This window comes from Solanum lycopersicum, chromosome 11 (genome assembly GCF_036512215.1).
Source record: "Solanum lycopersicum chromosome 11, SLM_r2.1".
Classification (NCBI taxonomy): Eukaryota; Viridiplantae; Streptophyta; class Magnoliopsida; order Solanales; family Solanaceae; genus Solanum; species Solanum lycopersicum.
The window spans coordinates 43,822,126-43,827,724 of NC_090810.1; the positions used below are offsets into that span (position 1 = coordinate 43,822,126).

Consider the following 5,599-nt stretch of genomic DNA (forward strand, 5'->3'; position numbering starts at 1 on the left):
ACGGACAGTTTTGACACTCAAAAAATCATTGTAAAAGATTTTAGTTTTACTTAACGCTTTATAAAATTAGTTTTAGTGACTTGTAATTCGGATCCCTAACATAGTTAAGTTTATTAGTTTATTTTGTTATAGTTAAGTTATACATATGTTTTATAATTTTGTGTTTTCTAAATTGTCGAAAATCACATCAAAAACGATTTTGATTTTTACTTATTTGAATAAATTAAACTTCGGTTAAACTAGTAGCGCATAGTTTTGAGTCCTTAGTTATATTTAAGTTAACTATTTTATGTTGTTAAAGATAAGAAGCTCGTAATTTAATTAATATCGATTCGATTTTATTTAAATTTTAGCCGGATTTGATAATTGACTCAATTTGGTCAACTTTTGTTTGTGGCTATAATTGCAATTCAACATCCATGTATGTAATTGCAAAATTAGGCCACCTGTCGGACCCAATTTTAATCCAAAACCTTCGCACTAATTCCTAGAAAATCCCTCATTCCCTTTTCCCTGTAACCCAGCCCAACCCAACAATTTCATTTACCCAACCCAGTTTAATCCTTTAACCCGGCCCAGATATTTGTCTTCTTCCCAAAGGAGCAGAACGTACGATAGCCAGATCAACGAAAAATCCCAAAACACGTCCAATTTCAGCGCGTCAACGACGACGCTCAACAATCCAAATCACCGCCCCTACAGGCGGAACTTTGCGATTCTTTGTCCCTTACGCAATAACCCTTTCTCGTCTGTTCTCACAGCAGCAGAACAGGGCACGCGAAATCATCTTTGGGGAGGTGAGATCGATCCACATCTCCCCGAGGACGATTGAGTCAATCAAACCCATTCATTCCCCTTTCCTCTTCTAGTTTGAAGTTGGACTCTCAGAAAGTTTTTTCGTCCAAAAAGGGAAAGGGTTTTGAAGTTTGGAGTAGGTTATGGGATTCTCGATTTTGCCCCGAATTTCTCCAAGATTCACCGGTTTATCCTTCAAAATTGTGACCTAATTCCCCTTCTATTTAAACATCTCTTCCGGCTCATTCAAAGGGGAGAAAAATTTTATGTGGAGGACAAGAAAAGATTTCTGCGTTAAGTTTTAGTCTTCTGAGAATTTCTTGCTCAACAAAAATAGAAAGATTTTGGAAAAAAAATAGAGTTGGAAAGGAGACAGTAGCAAATAAAAAATAACAGAAAGGAAATGGCTGTACGCATATAAAAATGTATACAAGATAATAAAAGAAGATAGAGACTTGAAATTTGAACTTTCATATCTGTTTTTCATTTTCTGTTCACTGAAGCTAGTTGACATTTCAGTCGTGGTGAAGGTCGTCGTTCAACTCGTATGTCCCAGTCGCTGCCCGGGAAAAGGTAATATTTCCTCCCTTCATAACACTCTTTTCGACTTTGCCATTTTGACATGGTGTTGTTATCTTTAGTTACACATTTGGTTGGTCGAGATTTGGTATCTTGACAAGCCCTGTTCATTTTGGAATAAGCTATGTTGTCATCCTTAATGTTGATGGAATGTTGTAGCGTTTTATAGTCAATGTCTCTACTTTTTTGCTCTTTGTTGGGGTTCACATGTTAGTGCTTATCTTTCAATTGCTCCAAGTCATATTTGCTGCTTGTTTCTCCTTAGAGTTCTTACCTTTTTTCCTTATAGTTGAACATGTGGGTAATATTTATGAATCATTTGGTATAATGTGTTACACTGCTTAGTTTTTTTGCTTTAGCTAAGTTAAGAGTGGACATTGTAATAGGCATATTGATTTGAATGAATGTTCGTTTTTAAACAATTGTAGTGGTTCATTCATTAATATTATTACATGTTGGTTATGTTAAAATAGGAGGTAGAAATATATTTCACGTGGCAGTTGTATTGCTAAGAGATTATAACTACTAAGTGACATAATCTCTCTCAGGATTTTGGTCATTTTACCACCATTATTTCCTAATATGATGACTATTATCTAATCTAATTTTCAAGCTGCTTTGTGCCTCCATTTTTTTTTTTGAAATGATATCTTGTTGAATATAAGTTTCATGACTCCCTTTGCCCTTGAGTATCATGATACATTTCTTATTGTTTATGGTCAGTTGAATTTCATTTAAAGTCGGTCTAGATCAATTAAATTTCCTGTGCTCATTTTTGTTGTTTTTATCATTGTGAGTAGATGTTAACTCTTATTTATGTGTTCTTTTTCATGTGAGATCTCTCCATGAGTCCTTATGGAATCTTATCTCTTCACCTTGCTAATTCCATCGGGCCATAAAGGCCTAATATTCGTGTTTCTCAAGTCAGACCCCGTCGGAAATCGTAAGGCAGGTGTACAGGTTGAAAATTGACTAATTCAAACAGAAAATAATTTTCATGCTCTGGAAATTTTTAAACAAGCTGAAAATATGGCTTGTATACATACATATACACTAATATACATATCATAATACAGAAATATGGGGCCCAAAAATTGATACAGGTGCACGGACATTAAGTTGGGTCGTGTACGTGCATATATAGCTCAATATATAGGAAAAAGTTCCAAAATATGGCCCGTATACAATAATATACATAAGGGGTATAACAAATTTTTCAACAGAATGAAATGGACCCAAAAATCATAAAATTCCAGCATGCCCATTAACAGGATTGGGGTCAAAGCCCAAAATTGACATTTTCCTCTTTTCATCCTTATTTATTTGTGATTATGTTGCCTAACATTATTTTGTTTTCGTTTTGATTTAATTAATCCTCAAAGATGGTCATTTCGTTTATATATATATATATATATATATATATATCCGAAAAAGGTAAATAGTTATTTTATTTTATTATTTTTTATTTAGCTTTTATTTTAGTTTAGTCTACACTTGAATCTCTTCCCTTAAGAATGAATGATCCTCCCTAGTTATTTTCCCTTAACATATAATTAGAAGAAAATAAGAACATGCAAGTAAAAAAAAATTTACTTAGTTATCATTTTATAATTTTAGAAGGTCATTTTAGTCAAATGGCCGGTCAACCGCGAGTTAGCGAGCATTCCAAGGGCCTAACACCTTCTCGGAATGTATATTTGAACTTCAAACTCTTTTCAACTAATTTTTTCTGTATTAAATCTTGGAAAAAATAATTTTAAGTTTTCTAGATTTTTACTAAAAAAAATCAAGTGGCGACTCTGTTAATTTGGAAAGTCGATTTTTCTTAAATCATAAGATTAATTGATTTTTCGAAACTTATTCATTTTTACTTTACTAAATATTTTCGTAAAACAGAAATGACGACTTCGCTGAGGATTAATTAAGTTCTAACAAAAATAATTTGACTATTTAGAGTAAGGGTTATTATTGAATTGTTTATATTGATTAAATTGCTTAAATTATAAAATGACATTGCATATCATGACATATTTCTGATATATATTTTATAGTACATTAAAGGACGGTTTGCGGAACCGCAACCGGAATTTTATTCTCACCTTCTTTCGGAGTTAGTGGCAATTTATTGGTTCGTTATGCGTCCAATGGTTGTCGCGAGTCCAGGCCAAATTGTCCATTTGGGTTTCCAGTCTTTTCAAAAGTCACTCCTATTCAACTAGAGTAGAACCGAGCCAAAATCCCGAATGTTGGAGCATTTAAACTAGGACGACCCAACATCCAAGGCGTGTGGGGTCCATTAGAAGTCCACCTTTTGTCTACTTGGCCCAAATTGCCAAAATAGACAATCATGTTTCTGTGATAATTGAAGGATGTTTGTTTGTTTTTAAAATGATTTGTTGTCTACGGGGGTAGGGGTTAACTAATCTTTGTCTGCTATTTTGCAGGATGAATCCGACACACGAAACTTTTAAAACAAGAATGGCTACCGTCCCTGATCCCTTCCTTAAAGTATGGTGGAGCTTCATGAACAATGACGATAAAATAATCATTCAGAAACACATAGGTTACCTCTTGTCAATGCTAGAGATGAATGTTTGGCCTGACCTAATTAGAAACAATGGTGAAATTTTGGGATAGCGAGCATATGGTCTTTCGATTTAGGGAAGTGAAGTTGACGCCAACAATAGTAGAAGTCCTCACGAGTTACAAAAGTGTATCCATGTGCAACAATAGGAAACGAAATCCAAATACAGATCTCCTAAATCCTATAATATGGGATTTCGCCAAAAGAGAAAAACTGTCATAGGTTAAAAACGAGTGTATGGACAATATCCCAGCCCAAATATACCTTTAAGAAAACTATATTATCGCTTATGAGAAATATAAAGAGGATTTCATTTCAAAAGAAAAATGGAAAGCGCCAAGTCCCCTCGCATTTACAATATGTTTACTCGGAACGATGGTTTTCCCTCAAGGGCCAAAATACACTATTCATCGCACCATTTTTATGGTCACTCATGCCATCTTTTACGGAGTGGACTATAAATCATCAATAAAGTACTACACTTTAGGGCCTATGATTTTTGCCGACATCTATAGTATTTTACACAAATGTCAAAGTGGAGAACGCTTCTTTCAAGGGTGTAATCTGATACTACAGTGGTGGATGATGAGACATTTGATCAAGAATCATAATCCAAAAGAACCAGATCCCCTAAAGTGGTCATACAATCTACATGGTCATGATTGGTAGTCAGATCTATAACCGACGGAGTCTGAGAAGGTGTAGATGGATGGTTCTGAGTTGGATCCATATTTGAAGAAGGGAAGTAGATATGAGGTCTCCCATCAGCAGCGTTAGAAGCAAACCCTGGGGGAGGCAGATCCTGTCTCCTTTGCATTTCAACTCTCATTTTTTACAATTTGCAGCATCAATTGCAAAATCAATTCATTCTGGTCCGTTATTATTTTAAAATTTATTTAGAAGGTCATTTTTGTCAAATCACCGGTCAACTGCGAGTTAGTGGGCATTTCGAGGGCCTAACACCTTATCAGAATGTATATTTGAACTTCAAACGCTTTTCAACTGATTTTTATCTGTTTTAAATCTTTGAAAAAATAATTTTATGTTTTCTTGATTTTTACTAAAAAAAAATTAAGTGGAGACTCTATTGATTTGGAAAGTCAATTTTTCTTAAATCATAAGATTGATTGAATTTTTGAAATTTAGTCATTTTTACTTTACTTATGTGTTTTCGTAAAACAAGGTGGTTCCCCCTAAAGCTCCTCAAAACCGTCAGTTTCCTATTTAAGAAAGGGCTATGTCTAACCTTGAGATAAGGTCGACCATTCATAGATTGACTTAAGTGTTGTATACTCAAGTGGCTAGGGCAGCTAGGGTGCAAGTGAACCCCAGCACTACTACTTCAATGATTAAGGATTTCACAAGGATGAATCCCCGTACTTTATTTGATTCTAAGGTGTAAAAGGACCTACAAGGCTTTGTGTTCAAAGTTCTTAATTCTATGGGTGTGTCTCCTCAAGAATAGGTGTAACTAGCCGCCTATCAACTCAAAGACGTTGCTCAAGTTTGATATGAACAATGGAAGGATGAGAGACCAGTTAGAGAAGGTCAGATTACTTGGGGAGCTTTCAAGATGACTTTCCTTGATAGGTTCTTTCCCTTGGAACTAAAGGAGAGTAAGATGCTAAAATTCATAAATTT

The 5,599-nt window shown here is 34.6% G+C and overlaps 1 long non-coding RNA gene across 1 annotated transcript; it reads left to right on the top strand.

Annotated features, from left to right (window-relative positions):
* Positions 1-572: 572 nt before the first annotated feature.
* Positions 573-4,833, top strand: LOC101262481 (uncharacterized). The gene is made up of 2 exons (XR_183253.5): positions 573-1,368; positions 3,819-4,833. It is a non-coding gene; the product is annotated as an uncharacterized lncRNA (long non-coding RNA).
* Positions 4,834-5,599: the final 766 nt, after the last annotated feature.